General features: G+C 37.3%; 1 non-coding gene across 1 annotated transcript; it reads right to left on the bottom strand.

The window, feature by feature from the left end:
* Nucleotides 1–16,517: 16,517 nt before the first annotated feature.
* LOC141694679 (small nucleolar RNA R71) lies at nt 16,518–16,624 on the bottom strand. The gene has a single exon (XR_012563965.1). It is a non-coding gene; the product is annotated as a small nucleolar RNA R71 (small nucleolar RNA).
* Between the last annotated feature and the right edge of the window lie 1,315 nt (nt 16,625–17,939).

Below are 17,939 nucleotides of genomic sequence, written 5' to 3'. Positions count from 1 at the left end.
AACATTGATACGTGAAACACGTTACGACCTGCTACATGTTCGGGGTTAGGGCTAGCTCATATGCTAACTTCCCAAACGTCTTAATATATCCAAGGGTCCAACAAATTGTAGACTTAGCTTTCCTTCCTTTCCGAACCTCATCAATCCTTTCCAAGGGATACCTATAACATTATAGGTCCCTTATTTCATACTCTTTATCCTTTCGTGTCAAATCAACATACTTATCATGTCCATCTTGGGCTACTACCAGCCGTCCTCTGATTAGATCTATCATACCCTTGGTCCTTTGGACTACTGCGGGTCCGAGCATCTTGCGCTCTACAACTTCATCCTAACATAAGGGAGATCGACATTGTCTTCCTCCAAGGATCTCATAAGGCGACATCTCGATAATGACATAAGATCTATTGTCGTAAGATAACTCAATCCGAATTAAGTGATCATTCCAAATTCTTTCAAGTCTATTACACAGACTCTCATCATAGCTTCCAATCATTAGAGCTCTTGCTTCTCAATACCCATTCTTTTCCAGTTCGTAATCGCTATCACCTTCCGTTCCTAATATTATACTGGTTATACTTTTGCTCGTTAGCGTTCTATAACCTTTTAATAACCACGTCAACCTTAGTATCACGAACGTGTTCCCATTCCGCATACTACCACCACTTTATTACTCCTTTTTCAGTTGTTTCTATTTTCCGGAATTTGATCAATCAAATAGAAGTAAAGGAATTTGTTGAGAGATCACTATGATCACGAACACTTGTCCTATTACATAGTTAGTACAGAAGGTGGCCAGCCTTTAGTACTTGACAAGCAATTAAACAATAGATGGTATCCTACTAGGCTTCTATCACACAGATAGATAGTCATTCGGCAATACCTCCCCTTTCTGGAAGGGTTGTTCTTCTCAGATTACATGAAATGAAAAGAAGAGAAAAGAACGAACTGAAGAGAATTGTATATTCATAAAAAAAATTTTATTGCCATAAAATATCTGGCTTGGAATCTACCTCTGAACTATAGAGGTTTGTCATAGAAGAACAAAACATATATGTATTTATATCAACATCAAGTATTATAGCATCGCATTTCACGTGCCTAAATATTTTCGCTATCCCGTCCATCATTCTATGGACCCACACTCTTCCTCGAGCTTATACATAATCACCTTTGAAACTCCCTTGATATCGAAAATCGAATCTGGGATCTCATTCTAGACATCATCGTTAATAGAATTCTATGCTTGCACCGCAACCTTCCTCATATAGTAATACGACTCTCTTTTCATAAGAGGGAATAAATATTCAATAGGTAGATACTCTACTTAATTAGTCTATCAATGATAACTTATACACTACCACTACCCGATTAGTGGTACTCAATCTCAACACCCATTCCAATACAACTCTCACGGTTGTAACCAGCTCATTACTCGCAGAATCATTGCTGCCTTACTATGGTCCACCACTGACCTACTGTAGTCATTCATTTTCCATGAAGTCTTAATAGCTAACCCTACGGAGTCCATACATGTCATATCAAATCATTCTAAGGAGGTAACATACTCACCATTCCTGATCCATGAAGAACACTCCTGATCCTGACATACATACATGACATGAAGCAGATAAAATTGCAGAAGAGTTTCACTCAAAGCAACGATAGCAGGTTAATACCATTCTTAATCATATGCCTTTAATAGGAGACTTAACTCAAAGGTTCGTCTAGTCCTTTTGGAAACATGGTCCTGGCTTATCCCAAGATAGGACCTCCTAAGATAGATAGCCCGTTCATGGCGATTACACGAATTAAACCTTTACCAACTACTATTACGGTTGGGTATTGCACAGTCATCAGAAGGAATGTCAATCATCCAAACCATAATTCAACCTTCACATTTTTAACCATCATCACTGTTTTCTTTTGGCACACGCGCCTATAATTATCCACTTACCTTTAGAGTGTCGGCCACCTCTTTGGCCTTTCCTGATAGTAAAATTTCCTTACAGTCAATGTCATTTTAACCACCTCCAAATAAATTTTCTACCTTATTTCCGATCACTGCTTGAGTGAAGATGTTTCCCTTAAAATCTGATGAGTAAAAAAAAATATCACCATTTTTCCATAAGTTATTGCCTCAGTCTTTAGAGGTTAATCACTGTCACGACTGACTCTCAATCATACTTAGAACATCTTTTATCTTAAGTCCTAATTGCCCTGAACAATTTCGACCATTACTGGTTCAATCCATCCTTTCTCGTGGTTTAACACGTGCCCCACTTGGCATCATTATAATTACGTCATATTTCTTTTATCAACATTTTTATTCCTGAGAATTTTGAATATTACCTTTCTCCTTGGAAACCTCTAAGGTTATCCTTCAATCGTTCCTCCTGTGTTCCCTAAATACAGGGCATATCAAAATACCATTTACTATTACTAGAACCATTGTCTATATACTTCTGAAAATTTCTCCACTAATTCTTAAAGGTTATTGTTACCTTAACCCTTTCCAAATCATACTGTCAAAACTCATACCGTCCCTATTAAGGGTGAAATGCAAACCTTTATGCATTCCCCTAGGATTCATTTTAAGTTACCGATGTTCTAGCTTTAATTCCACCTTTAAAAGGTACCCGCATCCATCCATGGATAAATCAAGTCATATATCCTTGACAGATTATCTTATTCATCATTCCCACCTCGATAGTCGATACCTAATTTCATAATAGCATCCTTATTCAAATTGAGGTCAATCCATATGGCCTCCAAAAGATAACAATGGTCATCCGCTTATCTTGCCTAATTTGGTAACGATAACAAGGATGTTCTGGAAGATATTGGTCGTGTTCAACGTGAACTTCTTCTTAATAATTCCTTATTTACTTTTGTTGTTTCTCAACAGTCACCTCAATGTTGGGATATCTCTCATATCTGGCGTCTCCCTTTCTGGGTATCAAGCCACCGATCTTACACTTCACATTCTTGAAGGTTACTTCCTTCATCCAATTTTCCTAATTTCTTACTTCCTTGTCTCCTCAGTCTATCCGCGTCTCATATTTAACCTTCGAACTATCTCAAGTTTTCCTCAAATCCTCCCAACTTACAGGGGATAAAATATATGTATCTCTTATTCCTTCAACCATCAATTTAACTCATGGTGAATCACCCTCATCCTGACGAAGGCATACTTTTCTATTTCTATCGCTACGAGTCTTTAGGGTTTCCTCATACCCAACTCCCTTATCATTCCTCAAACTCTAATGCCTTTATATTCCTTTCCACTTCAATTCCTTTTTATTTTCCTTTCTCTTATCATTAATTCATGAACCAACACAACATAAGCATAGATTTCAAACGTCCCGTCATTCTGGATTCGTGTCCTTAGAACGAATCTTGACAACTTTTTACAACTTAGATTCACAATTCATCATACTCGTCCGCCTTTGTTCTGGCTCTAAAGCTTTTACACTATCTCCATAACTTTGGGCAGTACCTTCCTGAAAACAATTGACTGAACTTTAATCAGTTTATTATAATCTCTTGCTCCGTGCCTTCCTTGGCCTTTCACCAGCGGGTGGCCTCTCTCTTAGGAGGGTAAGTGATAAAAATAGTCTTTTGTGATTCGTCAATCATTTAGAATCTCAAATGATTCCTCTATTTCCTTTAGCCAGGCTCTTGCCTCGACTGGGTCAACCTGTTCCTTGGAACTCTGAGAGCTTAGCGACTTAAAGGTCATGAAAGAATTTCCTACCGCATTGTTTCCTCAAGGTGGTGGTTGGGGATAATAGTCTAAGTTCTTTTTAGACAGGTCCATGAATTTCCGTATAGGAGTACCGTCTCGGGTCTCCTTATCTCGCTCGACTTTTGTTTTCTCAGTCTAAATATTTCTTCCTACTCCCCATACTTGGGGTTATCTTATACGTTAAAATCCTCATTTTCCACTTCATTATGTTATGGGTTCCTTCTATCTTGATGGCGTCCTCCCTGACTATCACATTCAGGGTTTGCTCTAAATCTTATTCCTCAAACTAGCTTTCATCTAAGATCTCATCTTTAAGCTCTTGAACATTTGGAACCCAAATTCTGTAGGAATACCTCATTATTCCCTTCTCATCTTTCTCGGTATTAACCTCTTATCTATTTGTTGGCTCTCTGCCTTCATTCATCACTCTTTCTGGCACAATGTGTTCTTTTCCGATAATTCAGACTGTATTGCAATCTCAAACAGCCTTTCGGTACCGGCTCCGGTTACCTTCACTACTATTTCCATTTTCTCAAAATCTCTTATAAACTCTCCAAAAGACATCATCATCTTGAGTCTCTCCTTTTTACTAAGGGCATCAGCCACCATATTGGCTTTCCCCGAATGATAAAGAATCTCCCAATCATTATTCTTGATTAGCTCTAACCGCCTCCTCTGGCGTATGTTGAGCTCTTTCTACGTAAGAATGTACTAGAGCACTTATGGCTTAGGTAATCCTCGCACTTCTCTCCATATAAGTAGTGCCTCCAATCTTTAGGGTAAAACTATTGCCACGAGCCTAAGCTCATGGGCGGGGATATTGAATTTCATATTACCTTAATTGTCTTGACGCAGACGCGATTATCTTGCTGTGCTAAGAAGCACCCTAATTCCTTATGCGAAGCGTCACTTACAAATCACAAAATCTCCTTTTCCATCCGGCAACGCCATCATAGGGGTCGTCACCAATCTTTGCTTCAGTTCTTGAAAGTTGTTCTCGTATTTCTCTGTCCATTCAAACTTCTCAGTCTTACGAGTAAGCCGCGTTAAAGGGGCTACTATCTTTACAACTTGAACGAACCTCCGGTAGTGACCGGCCAATCCTACCTCTGGTAGTTGCCCTAACCATGGTCATCAATTCCTCAGTGGTCCTTTATTCATTCTTGTCAGGATCCTCCATAGGATCCTCCTCAGCAACTATCCCTTCTAGGACAACATCCTCAACCGCTACATCCTCAATATCAACATCATCCGGTCCCGCGTTAGGATGCTCTATCGGATCCATAATCTGATCCCCAATAAATAATAAAACATCATCGCGTTGATGTTCCTCAACTTCAGGGTTCGAAGTCCCGCTACCATATACGATAACGAACTACGCTTCTATTACGATATTTATAAGGGTTCCCATAAGGGTTTTAACTATCGGTACTACGTTAGGTAGCCCGACTATGAACTTGGCAAGAGTTCTTATTATCTTAGTGAACTTATTAGCTTAACGTCCCATCATCTCTGAGGTTTATAACGCTTGGCTCTGATACCATTTCTGTAACACCCCCAGATCCGGGGTCGGGGATCCGGGTTGTCACGAGTTCCATTTCCCTTATTAACACCCAATCTTAATAATTTCTCAACTACTCTGTACTGTGACCCCACAATAAACACACACACCACACGTTATAGTCTCAGAGATGAACATCCAAAAATAATCACAAGTCGTTTTATTCCACAATTATATGTCAATACACCTTAAAAAGGTTCTGAATAAATTTACATTTCATTGCCATTATTACAATTCATAAATATACATAAATCTGGTACATCAAAAGTTGAAGCCTAGTCTATTGGTAGTTCCCTACCTCAGCTATAGTGACTTCAATGCCTATAGGAAGCTGCGAAACGCTTCCTATCCGATCGTGAATTGGGAGCTTGGTCCTGTTCATCTTATCTATCTGATGTTGTGTGATGAAAGAAGAAAGCAAGGGTGAGCAGCAAGCCCACCAAAATAATATGTATAATGATTAATAGTATATGAGTCTACTCATAATACTCATGAAAATCTTGGTCAAAAGAAATGAACCAAGTTTGATATCTTAATGCGATGAAGTCGCAAAATATTCAGTATATATACATATATACTTTTCAAAGTAATGGAAGTCCTCTTCCATGCATAATATACACAAAGTCCCATTGTATAACTGTATAAAAATATCGTTGCAAGGTGATCTCATATATCTAACCTTGTCTCAACATTTTTTCTGAAAATCTTTGTCATTCATAAGACAATTATTAATTAGATATAAGTTTAAAAGATGAAGTTACCAAATACTTCACTACACTTATATCATTCCCAAATACTACTTGAACTACCACCGTTCAAGTTATAATCAATTTCAAAAGTTCATCCCACTGATGAGACCACAAGATAAGACTTGAATAGATTCAATCTTTGAAATATTATTGAATGAAAAAGTTATGAGATACTTTATTTAGCCCCGATATATATATATATATCCACATATATATCCCTTTAAACATTTCCTGGAACCTCTGTTATGCAAAGTATGAACAGAGTTTGAAACATCCAATGAATTTTGGAAAGGAAAAGAATTTTGGCATAAACCCGATATCTCGCTGATCAGGCAAAGATACCAATAAGTAACCTTTTCTACTGTAGATGGATGAATTCCTCACCGGTCATCACCCTGGCCGCATTAGGACCTCGCGCTAGACCGTACCCCGGCCCCTCACGCGTTGATGGACTGCCACCCAGCCACTTACACAATAATAGACCGTACCCCGGCCTGTCGCTTATGCCGACTCAATGAGATGGGCTTACTTCCCGAACGTTGGGCAAGTAATCAATTCATTTACCAAATCTGCAACCTCGTTGCGAATATAAAATACACCACAAAGCCGGATTCCCCAGGTTTTGAGCGAGTATTTAAATCCCCTTTAAAAAGGAAGATCTTAAATATAAAAATGAGTTTTGGGATCCGCTCTGACTTTTAAAAATCATTTTGAAGACTCGAAAACACTTTAAAGAGTGTTTGGAGTAAGGCTGATTTAATGAAGTAAATCAGTCCCCAGAATATTTAGAAAATGACTGAATATTATTATTTAAATAATATTCCCATAAGAATAATCTTTATAAAAATAATTGAAGTAGAAGTATTAAAACTTATACTTGAAACGAGTATTAAATAACCAAAGATATACTTATATGAAAGTATTATCTTTATTTGAATAATCGAAAATAAGTTTGATTATTAACACCTTATTCTTTAAAAAAATAAAGAATATATTTCAGCAAATAATCGGAGTCATAGATCCTCAAATGAATATTCAAATAATATTCATTAAATAATATAAACTGAGTCATAAGCCTTCGAATGAATATTCAAATAATATTCAATAAATAATATAAAGGAGTCATAAGCCCTCGAATGAATATTCATATAATATTCAATAAATAATATAAAGGAGTCATAAGCCCTCGAATGAATATTCATAATAATATTCATTAATAAAGTAAAAGGAGTCATAAGTCCTCGAATGAATATTGAAAATAATATTTATTAATAAAATAAACGGAGTCATACGCCTTCGAATAATATTCGAAATAATATTCAATAATAAAATAAAGTTAAAGCTATCGAATAAACCTTATTCGATTAATAGTTTGGAAAACTATAACCATATATATATATATATAAATATATATATATATATATCCATATCCATATATACAAAATGTACTCGGGATCCTCGACTCCCGGTTTTAGAAAATATTTTCACCTTTGGGTCCCTATACTAAGGGTATATGCAAGATACCGCTATCCTCTAGCATAGGTATTATCAACTGAACCAACAGATATATATTTCAAGAATATGAAACAGGCATGCATATATACCATATCACATGCTACAATATATCGCAAGAATTTGCTAATAACAATCATGCATCTATCGCAAGATAATGCATATACACGTGTATTCATCACAACAACAGTATAACGGATAGAATACTTGCCTGAGCGACTGGGGGTTACGAATGGCTCGGGACAAGTCTGGTAACCTATAAGCAACAAGTAAGTTGGAATTAAACCAAAGTCACTTGTAAATCTATACTTTAACTAACTTAGACTCTAACGCTCGTTTTGCGCTCACTGATTCGCTTAAGTCACTCGGGTACCCTCGGCTCCACCATTTTTAATAATTTAACCTTTACGAGTTTTAAAGCGATTCCTTCGCGAGTGACTTACCAACTGCCTAAAACACTTACCATAAATGTTTCATGCATTAATTAACCCTTTTCGGTCTTTAACCTACATTTCAAAGTAAGGCGAGGGGAAAAAGTTTCGTTCGCGAAACGCCGTTACTTGAAACGGTCGTTTCTCCTAAACCGTTCATCGGAATCAAACGAATACCACATATCAAAACGAAGCTCGTAACATGAACTATCTAAACATGACAATGGTCAAAACCTAGCAGTGAGTTCAAGGGTTCTGATGTTAAGAACAAAAACAGTCTACGGTAAATCGGACATTACGACGGCTATGTTTACGCGATTTCCCAAATTTAAACCACTCGATACCAACCACAAATCAACCCCAAATCAATCATACAACCAATATCCATCCTTATCACATCATAACAACCCCAACAAATCCATAATAACCATTTATACTTATTCCTCACATGAACTAAAAGCTTTACTTAGGTTCTTTAACTAATTACCAAGATTTACAACTCCAACAATACAACAAAACCAACTAATCTCTACAACTCAACCAAACTTCAACCAATCAAGCATCATGCCTCACATATGCTATATCAAACACATTCAATCCTAATTACTCAAAACTAAAGCTAGGGTTTGTAGTTTATACCTTCCTTGGAGAGTGGAGAATCAAGAGAATGGCTTGGAATCACCCTTAAAGTCCTTATCCAAGCTTAATCTAAACAAAACTTCAAGAACACAAATTTTAGTTCTTGAAAACACTATTCACCATCTTCTTTCATGATTTATAGAAAAAGATTGGCTTGGAATTAGAAGCTTAAACTTATAGGAAGTATGTAACTATCCATGGGGAAGCTTAGATAATTACCTTGCTAAATAGTAAGTGGAGGAGCTTGGACTTCCATTTTCTAAGAAAAGCACCCGAGAGCTTCAAGGAGAAGAAGAGAGATTTTTTTTTGTGTTTTGTGATTTGTTTTGCTTGGTTGCTAGATTTTTGTTTTGTTTTAGGCCAATTACCCATTTACCCTTGATTTTGTGTGGTTAACAATCCACCACATTTCCTTCCCTTCTATGTCATGCTTGCATCACTTTGCTATGTCATCCTCCCTTCCTTGTCCTCTTCTCATTGGTTGGGTGACATCACTTCCTCTAATCCCTTTGCTTAACTTCCTAATTGTTTGCCTAATTACCGCTGATCTGTTATACGGTTCGCTTAACTTTCATTTTCATTTATCGTTTGAAGGATCATACCCGGGATCTTATTACTTAGGTTCCCTTAACCTTTCTCAATACATTGTATTCCTTTTATGATCCTCTCTTATAATCCTTTAATTTAAATCCTTTTTATCCTGTTACCTTATACTCAATTCTCTCCGTATCTAGTGGATTTCCGGGAAAAATCAAAGTGTTCGGAATTGGATTCTGACGATCTTTACATACACTTATATCCCATATAAAGTACTAATAAAATCTCAGAATATCCATATCAGAACCCCTACATAGTGTGGCATGAAAAGTTTTCTCGTTCAGCAAAAACACTATTCATAAGGGTTTCAAAATTTCTCAAAAATTGGGGTTATTACATGCACTCTTTGGGGATTCACCCCTCGGGTGCTCCTAGGACGTTGGTTACCATCAGCCATCGGCTCTTTGCTAGCACGTCTCCTTCTTGGGGCCACTTCAACATCTGAAGATTTAGAGTCTCTTTCAGTATAAGGACCAGAAAATTCCAGATCCTCCGGGATAGGAGCCAAACCTTGTATGTAGGGGGTGTTTGCCCCCGTGCTTCACTCCATCCAGCATGTCCACTTCCTCCAACCTCAGGATAAAGGGGCATCCCATAAGGGGGGTTAGTGGTCACAACAGTTGAATACTCATACCCAATGGGTCGAGAATTTACAGGTGTATGTAGTTGTTGAAGTTGGGGATTCGTACCTTGAGGAGCCGGGGGAACCGTCCCTTGAGGTTGAGGTTCAGTCGCCCCTACCTGGGCTCCTCATTGGGTGACGGCATAGGTTGAATGCAGAGGCACCTCCACGGTTGATGAAATCATTTGGGTTGTCCCCGCGCGTGTTCCTCCTTCAAGGACGCTGCTTGTTCTCCGTGTTCTCGCCATGGTTGTTGTTGTGCCTTCCCACAGACGGCGCCAAATGTTATGGATCAAAAACTAAGGTATAATAATTGCTGTATCTATTACTAAGGAATGTGAGCTTCGAGGCTCGATTTGACTGCTCTTGTGTTTCCTGACTCGATCTGCCTTAACAAGATGCCTACGTACCTTGCTGATTGCCAAGGATCAAGTCAAAAATTGTAGTTCTAATTCGTGGGTTGAGGCCCCTTATATTGATGTTTGGGAGTCCTTGAATCGGATTTGGGTTAGGGGACTTGATGGGCAAGTCTCAGAGTTAGAATGAACTTTAGAGTCCTAGGAAGTAGGAAGTTGATTCCTTATTCGATTCGATCCCTTGAAGGCTGATCTACAAGGATTCACGTCCCTATTATGACTCATATTGACAACTGTTTTCTCCCTTATTTAATTAATTATGAAATTAATTAATATTCAGGTTTGTGGGCCTTCTTTGTTTCATCAGGCCTGATCTGGTCCTTCAGGCCTAATCAATGTGTTAACCTTTTTGGTCTGAATGTCATACATCTTCTTATTTGAGCTTTGTGGCCCAAATCATGTGTAATTAATGCAATATTAACTATGTAATCAGGATTTATTTATTCTCTATCAAGGGATGATTCTGGTTAGTTATTTCCTGGAATGGATTGATTAATTATTTTGATGATTAATCAGTTTATTCAAATAATTTGTTTTAAATTCGTTAGATTTCCCAAAAATTATGGAAAATTATTTTAATTCTGATTTTTCCTAAATAATTATTTATAAATATTATTAATATTTAATTAATTTGAATAATCAAATATTTTGATTAATAATTATATTATTCTTAATAATTGAATATTAATTGAACTGTTTGTCCGTTTTCAATTAAAAAACGCTCCTAAAATCAGAAAAATGATCTATTTCTGATAAAAAAAGTTTTAATTCCAAATTTTTTTTCAGAAAATTATAGAGGTACAGTCTCGAAGTACAGAATTGCAGATCTCGAGGTACAGTCTCAAAGTACAGAATTGCAGATCAGTTCAATATCCAAGATAAACAGTCAACAAACAATCCAACAGCTGGATTAACAAGTCTATAAAAAGCAGGTTGAAGAGTATGCAAGATCAATGGCAAAGATTAACTGACAGAGGAAGATTAAAGTGAACACGTGATGCTAAAGATATGCTAAGCCAGAAATGGAAGGTTTGATTTTCTATAAGTAGAAATGACAAGTGACAGTTTAGAAAAGCTAATAACATATTTATTATCCACTGTGTAAACCAGCAGTTAACTGAGTTATAAAGTTAACACTGGTCCTTTAGTTAGTTGCAACAATTTAGATCAAATCTCTTGTATCACTCTCAAGAAGAAGCTGAGCTCTTTAACATCAAAGAGCTTAGAAATTTTGTAGCAAAATTGTCTTAATTTTTAACATAAAATTAAGTGAGTTTTGAAGATACGTGTTCATTATTTTCTTCAAGTTTAGATTCTGCATGAACACTTTTCTATACAAGATTTAATTTACTTTGTTCAACCATTAACTTTCAAGAAAAGCCTAAAATCAGAAAAACACATTCACCCCCCCCCATGTGTGTGATTCATTACCTAACAAGTGGTATCAGAGCGAAATATGAAAGTAAGCAGATTCAAGATCTTGGAAGAATGAATACACAGAAAATCAGTAGCATCAAAATCCTACCTTTTCCAAAGTTTTATACACTCTTTGGAAAAAGAAAATGATGTTGTTCATCAAGATGGCCAATCCACTCTAGATTCAGATCCTCAAGGATGGACCGTTCATTCCTACGGTTAGAATTGAGGAATCTACAGATGAAGACATGATCATCCCAGCTCTTTATGCTACAAAAGATCCAGCTGAGTATTCTGACCCTGAAAAGGAGAAAGTTTCCCTGGACAACAGCTTGCCATTGATATTGATTGAGTCACTTGACAATGTGATGTACAACAATATTGTTAACTGTAACACTGCCAAGAAAATATGGGTGAAGATTAAAATACTTTGTGCAGGAACTGAGGAGGTTAGATCTAATCAAAGAAGGATACCGATTTCAAAGTATGAGGGTTTCATGGCTAAGCCTAAGGAAAGCATTACAGGTGTGTTTGAAAGATTAAATAAGTTGATAAATGACTTGCAGCTTCATGACAAATACTATGAAGCTGAAGAGGTGAATCTAAAGTTCTTGCTTACTCTTCCTGATCATTTGGAACAGAAAATCTCAGCAATCAGGGAAGGGAGAGACTTGAGCAGAATACCTCTGGAAGTTCTATATGGAATTCTCAAAACATATGAACTAGAGATGATTCAAAGGCAATCATTGAGATCTGGCCAAGGACATGTTGTAGATGGCTCAAGTGATTTAATAGTAAATGAAGGTCAAACATCCAATGATGAACCAAGGTCTCATATTCCAGTTGCCTCAACAAGTGAGCAAAGAACAATTGATTTACAGGAACAAGTCATTCTGGAATTGGAAAAAGATAAGTTCTATACTCTTGAAGAACTGGACGAGTTATATCACTCAATGGCCTATTTGGCTAGAAAATTCTCTAACATTAGAGTAAGGAAGCCAATATACTTCAAAAGTAAAGGACAGTCTTTTAACAAAGATAACAGCTGGAGGGAAAAAGGGAAGTATAATTCTGATAGCAAGGATGGCTACAAAACTGGATATGTTGACATATCTAATATAATGTGCTTCAGTTGTAATGAACTAGGCCACGTTACTACCGAATGCAGGAAATCCAAAAAGGCAAAGAAAGATAAGGCTTATCTTGAACTTGAAGCAAAGTATGAAGCTCTTCTGAAGAAACATCAAAGCAAAGTTGATATTGCAGAAGGTAAAAGTTGGGATGACTCTGAAAATGGTGAAGATGAAGAACTTGGAAACTATGCACTCATGACCTTGGAGCAAGGAGAATCATCCTCATCTAAATTACAGGTACCAACTCTTACCTCCACTGATTTAAATGTTAATCAATATAAGGAAACTGTTAAAAAGATTAGCACAAAAATGTTTCATATTCATACAAGCATGGTTGCTGCTAATGAAGAAGTTAGCAGATTAACAAAGTTAAATGAGAAGCTTGAAAGTGAAAATCAAGAAGCTGAATTTGTTGACCGTGGAGCTTGAAGCCTTGAAACAAGAAAATGGTTATCTGAAAAATAAGCTCAAGTGTGCAAATGAGATTGAGGTTGTGCTAAGGGAAAAACTGGAGAAAAGTGAAGTAAAGTTGAAGTCCTTCAAGAATGCATCTGAATTGGTTGGCCAGTACCATGAGAAAAACAAACCATGTGCAAACATTACTATTGGTCTTGATTATGATGCCTTAAACAACAAAAAAAAACACTGGTGACAAAGGAAAAACAACAAAGAATAAAACTATTCCAGCAATGCTGAGAAATGTTGGGTCACCTGTGTTTAAGACTTGTGAAGTAAACTTCAGTGAAGAAGAATTGATCAAGCAAGAAATTGCAGATGAGGAATGATAAGAAAAATGCAAGTTCAATTTAATCTTCCAAGGCTGAAAAAAACCTTATGGACAATTAAAGTGCCAAGACTTCTATGAAAGAAACCAAGATTGAAGATGCAAGAAAGAAGAAGAAAAATAGAAATGGAAGAATGGGGATAAACAAAATCAATAATCTGGACTATGTTGCAGATGTTCCTGGCAAGAAGTGTAGGAAATGTGGTTCTACAAATCATCTAACTCACCCTTGTAAAAGGGGTGTTAGTAAACCAACTGAAGAAGCTTTTAAATACAATAAAGCAGATTTAAATGATCCCTACTCATTCTATAATAAGTTTGACTGCATCCCTTGTTACTTGAAAATGATGAAGAATTGCCACAAACTGAGAGTAGATCTTAAAGAATCAAAAATTGAGTCTACTTCAGAAAGGGATAGTACACAACAATCATTGAATTCTATTTTATCTGAAATAAATCACTCTACTTCTGCTAAATCAGTTAACAAGAAGAAAGTACCTAACACTGCTTGGGTCACTAAACACACCTGAATCTCATTGTGTGCAGGGCAAAGTGAAGAAAGTCCTATGGATCATTGACAGTGGATGTTCCAGACATATGACAGGTGATAAGGCCCTGGTATCACAGTTTGAGGAAAAAGCTGGCCCAATGGTGACCTTTGGAGACAACAACAAAGGATTCACAATGGGATATGGCAAGATTATTTCTGAAAATATTGTCATTGATGATGTCGCACTAGTAGCTAGTCTTGAGGTGAATCTTCTCAGTGTTAGCCAATTTGCAGACAAAGGCTTTGAATTTTTATTCAACAAAGAAGAATGTACCTTTATCGGCAAGAAAACTGGTGAAATTGCTCTGAAAGGAGCAAGAAAAGGAAGCTTGTTTGTTGCAGACTTGGACTCAACAAATAAGGATGGTATTTGTTGCTTCTACTGATAAGTGGATTTTATATCCACTTCGAACGCTTTATTACAAGCTTAAATTGGTGTTTTGGACTCAAGTTGTTGGTATTTTGATGTGTTTTTGTGTTATTGTATTTCAGGTATCAATTATATAAAGAAAAGAGATTTTAAAGGAAATATGATAAAGAGTGATCAGAATTGGAATCCAAAGCCATTGTCAAGTTGTAGATAATCTCAATAGCTTCGCGTGGGTAGTTGAATCGCCTAATTCTGACGAGTAGAACTCAAGTTATGGCCAAAACAAGATTCATCAGAAATTTTTCCAGACAGGCTCCAGGCGCCCGCTCGGAGAGCTGAGCGGCCGCCCGAGGCGCGGCTGGTCGCTGATTTCACTGAAAAGGCCTTTTTTAGTGGAATTTGACGATTTTAAGGGTCCAGGTCCACTAGGGGCGTATATATACTTAAAATAAGGGTTTTCATCATTCACGAAGATTGGGATACCAAGGAGAAGGCCTAGAAGCACAGAACAACTCCGAAAAAGAAGATCTTGTTTTCAACTTGTGATTCTTTGAATTAGTTGTAACTTTGGATGCTCGTTTTCGTTCTTGTTGAACCTATATCTCGTTTATTCGTACCTTGATTATTATTCAGTTTATTAAGACCTTGTTTTATACCAAGCTTTCATTGGAACTCATGGTGACGATGAGTTCAATTATGGGCTAATCGTAATCATGGGATTCTAGCGGATTTACTTATGGATTTCAATAATTAATTTGTTTCGATATCTTGGTGTGTGGTGATTAGTTGATATTCTAGTATTGGTTGTGCTTATTCGTCTTATGTGCGTAGCTAACATATAAGATATCATGTTAATCTCTATTAAAGCGACAGTAAATATAGAGGTTTAGAACTTGCCATGCTAGCATAGGTACATGTATTTGTTATGCATGATTCGTAGGTAATTCTAACCATTTTACTTGCCCTATGTAATCAAGATAGATAACTTATGCTTAAACCGTTATATTGTCAAATTCTATAGACATATAGGGTCTCAATATAATTGGTGTCTATTCAGCTTCTATCTCTTTTATGGATATCTGGTAGAATGGTACTCGTGCAATGAAAGTTGGCGTTTATCAGTTTCGTGTTATCTGATTAGTGTCATCACCATCACATGCTAAGGTTAAGAACAATAAGGCTATTGAATGAAGTAGTAATGAAGTTAGAATCTCATGTTTGTCATATATAGTAATTCAACCTCAATTCTCTTAGTTAATGTTATTTAGTATAATCTCTTAGTTTAATAAAAACCCAATTTATTATTTGTCTTAACATTGAGCGCTAACCATACATTGTTGCATAGGTGCATAAATTGAACTTAACTTAAATCGGTCTCTGTTGGAACGAATCTGATTTATATCTTATACTACTTGTGAACGTGTATACTTGCGTGAAGTTTAGCGCATGTTTTCGTCCTAACAAGTTTGTGGCACCGCTGCCGGGCACTCGGTGTTAATTTTTAGTTTATGTGCTTGTCATTAGTGGTCGTTAAAGTTCACTGACTCAGATTCTTTTACTTTCACGGTTTATTTGTTTGTGTTTCAGGTACTCATTACACTGGGATATCCAGCAGCACGAACGAAAGCCTTGATGGATTTTTCTCAACCCAAGATCAATGATATTCAATCTAGCATTATCCGGCCAGCTATCACAGCTAATACCTTTGAGATCAAGCCTGACATAATTCAATGGGTACAGACTTCAGTCCAGTTTGGGGTTCTCCAACGGAAGATCCCAATACACACATTAGGGATTTCATAGAGATCTGCGACACCTTCAGGTTTAATGGTGTTTCTGAAGATGCTGTGAAGCTGAGACTGTTCCCATTCTCTCTGAGTGACAAGGCTAAGAGTTGGTTACACTCTCTACCCATCGGGTTCGATTGCTACTTGGGAAGATCTTGCTCAAAAGTTTCTCATTAAATTCTTCCCTATGGCGAAGACAGCTACATTCAGAAATGCTATTTCTCAATTTGCGCAGCAATCAGGAGAATCTTTATATGAAGCTTGGGAGTGCTACAAGGAGATGCTTAGGAAGTGTCCTCATCATGGAATGCATGATTGGATGATCATCACTTGTTTTTACAATGGGTTGGGAGCACAGTCCAGGCCCATGCTCGATGCAGCAGCAGGCGGAGCATTATGGGCGAAGAGCTATGAGGAAGCTTATGATCTAATTGAACTGATGGTTACTAATGAATATCAGTATCCAGCCCAGAGACTGCCACAGAGCAAGGTAGCATGACTTCTTGAGGTGGATACAGCTACGGCTATCACTGCTCAACTAAAGGCGTTGTCTATGAAGATCGATTCTCTGGCTAACTATGGTGTTAAGTAGATAATTAGTGTTTGTGAGCTGTGTGCAGGTCCGCATGTGACAGAGCAATGCGCTATATCTAGTGAATCAGCTCAGTTTGTGAGCAACTTTCAGAGATCACAACAACCAGTTCCAGACACTTATCATCATGACAACTGGAATCATCCTAACTTCAGCTGGAGCAACAATCAGAATGCGATGCAACAGCCGTACCAGCAGTTTGGAAATAAGCTATTCAACCCTCCTGCTTTTCAGCAACAAATTGCACCAAAACAACAACTCCAAATTCAAAAACAAAATCATGATGCAGGTCTATCTTCGAATGAAAAATCTGAATTGGAGGAGTTGAGGCTTATGTGCAAAAACCAGGCTCTTATATGCCAAAGCCAGGCTATTTCTATCAAGACTCTGGAGAACCAAATAGGGCAAATTGTTAATGCCTTATTGAATCGACCACCAGGAATGCTTCCTAGTGATACAGAAGCCAATCCAGGAAAGTGGGAAGTTGAAGAACATGTGAACGCCATCACCTTAAGGTCTGGAAAGGTTGTTAGCCCCCAAATTCATCAAGACGAAGAGTTGAAAAATTTTAAGATTCAGAAAATGCAGTTGTGGCTGAAGAAGATGTGCAGAAGGAAGTAGAGATGGAACCAAGGAAGACTACTGTGGAACACACTCCTCCTGAGGGTAATACAGGGGAGAAACAGATCTATCTTCCACCTCCTTTTCCTAAGAGGCTATAGAAGAAAAAGCCGAATAAGCAGTTTGAGAAGTTTTTGGAGGTGTTCAAGAAAGTAAAGCTCGATGACTTAGAGACCGTTGCTCTAACGGAGGAATACAGCGCTGTACTGCAACAGAAGTTGCCTCCGAAGCTTAAAGATCTTGGAAGCTTCACTATTCCTTGCACCATCAGAAACTTATCGTTCGACAAGAGTTTATATGATTTAGGAGCTAGCATCAATCTGATGCCCTTATCTATCTTCAAGAAGCTTGGTCTGCCTGATCCGAAACCAACATACATGTCATTGCAACTAGCTGACCATTCCATTGCTT

This window comes from Apium graveolens, chromosome 10 (genome assembly GCF_009905375.1).
Source record: "Apium graveolens cultivar Ventura chromosome 10, ASM990537v1, whole genome shotgun sequence".
Classification (NCBI taxonomy): Eukaryota; Viridiplantae; Streptophyta; class Magnoliopsida; order Apiales; family Apiaceae; genus Apium; species Apium graveolens.
Note: the sequence above shows the minus strand (reverse complement) of the source record. Positions and strands in the feature narration are given on the sequence as shown.